This window comes from Trachemys scripta, chromosome 1, assembly GCF_013100865.1.
Source record: "Trachemys scripta elegans isolate TJP31775 chromosome 1, CAS_Tse_1.0, whole genome shotgun sequence".
Taxonomy (NCBI): Eukaryota; Metazoa; Chordata; order Testudines; family Emydidae; genus Trachemys; species Trachemys scripta.
The window spans coordinates 249,747,413-249,748,979 of record NC_048298.1 but is presented as its reverse complement, the minus strand read 5'-3'; the positions used below and the strand labels follow the sequence as shown (position 1 = coordinate 249,748,979).

Sequence of the window (1,567 nt, the reverse complement as noted above, 5' to 3'; positions counted from 1 at the left end):
AGGGGGGGGGGGGGGGGGGGGGGAGAGGGGAGGGGGGGGGGGGGGGGGGGGGGGGGGGGGGGGGGTGGGGGGGGGGGGGGTTCGATTTAAGATATGCAAATTCAGCTACGCGAATAGTGTAGCTGAATTCGACGTATCGCAGCCGACTTACCCCGCTGTGAGGACGGCGGCAAAATCGACGTCTGGCTCTGTTGATTTGTTTCTTTATTTCCTTGTGTGGGTATCGTAGTTTTGAGAATGCTTGGTGGAGATCTTGTAGGTGTTGGTCTCTGTCTGAGGGGTTGGAGCAGATGTGATTGTACCTCAGTGCTTGGCTGTAGACGATGGATCGTGTGGTGTGACCGGGGTGGAAGCTGGAGGCATGAAGGTAGGCGTAGCGGTCAGTGGGTTTTCGGTATAGGGTGGTGTTAACGTGGCCATCGCTTATTTCTACGGTGGTGTCTAGGAAGTGGACCTCCCGTGTAGATTGGTCCAGGCTGAGGTTGATGGTGGGGTGGAAGCTGTTGAAATCATGGTGGAATTCTTCCAGGGTCTCCTTCCCATGGGTCCAGATGATGAAGATGTCATCAATATAGTGTAGGTAGAGAAGGGGCATGAGTGGACGAGAGCTGAGGAAGTGTTGTTCCAGGTCAGCCATAAAAATGTTGGCATATTGTGGGGCCATGCGGGTGCCCATAGTGGTGCCACTGGTCTGGTGGTATATATTGTCACCAAATTTGAAATAATTGTGCATGAGGATAAAGTCACAGAGCTCAGCAATAAGTTGTGCTGTGTCATCATCAGGGATACTGTTCCTGACAGCTTGTATTCCATCTGTATGTGGGATGTTTGTGTAGAGAGCCTCTACATCCATGGTGGCTAGGATGGTGTTTTCTGGGAGGTCACCAATGCATTGTATTTTTCTTAGGAAATCTGTCTGGATATGTGGACTCCCTACTCAGACCCTACGCCACCAGCACTCCCAGCTATCTCCGTGACACCACAATAAAGAAACAAATCAACAGAGCCAGACGTGTACCCAGAAGCCTCCTGCTACAAGACAGGCCCAGAAGAGAAACCAACAGAACTCCACTGGCCATCACCTACAGTCCTCAGCTTAAACCTCTCCAACGCATCATCAGTGATCTACAACCCATCCTGGACAATGATCCCTCACTTTCACAGACCTTGGGAGGCAGGCCAGTCCTCGCCCACAGACAACCTGCCAACCTTAAGCATATTCTCACCAGCAACCACGCACCGCACCAGAACAACTCTAACTCAGGAACCAACCCATGCAACAAACCTCGATGCCAACTCTGCCCACATATCTACACCAGCAACACCATCACAGGACCTAACCAGATCAGCTACAACATCACCGGCTCATTCACCTGCACGTCCACCAATGTTATATATGCCATCATATGCCAGCAATGCCCCTCTGCTACGTACATTGGCCAAACTGGACAGTCACTACGCAAGAGGATAAATGGACACAAGTCAGATATCAGGAATGGCAATATACAAAAACCTGTAGGAGAACACTTCAACCTCCCTGGCCACACAATAGCAGATGTAAAGGTAG

General features: G+C 51.2%; 1 protein-coding gene across 1 annotated transcript in view; it reads right to left on the bottom strand.

The window, feature by feature from the left end:
• Positions 1 to 1,567, bottom strand: part of DOCK9 (dedicator of cytokinesis 9) — a gene marked incomplete in the record, with an annotated part of 250,627 nt that overhangs the window by 64,849 nt on the left and 184,211 nt on the right.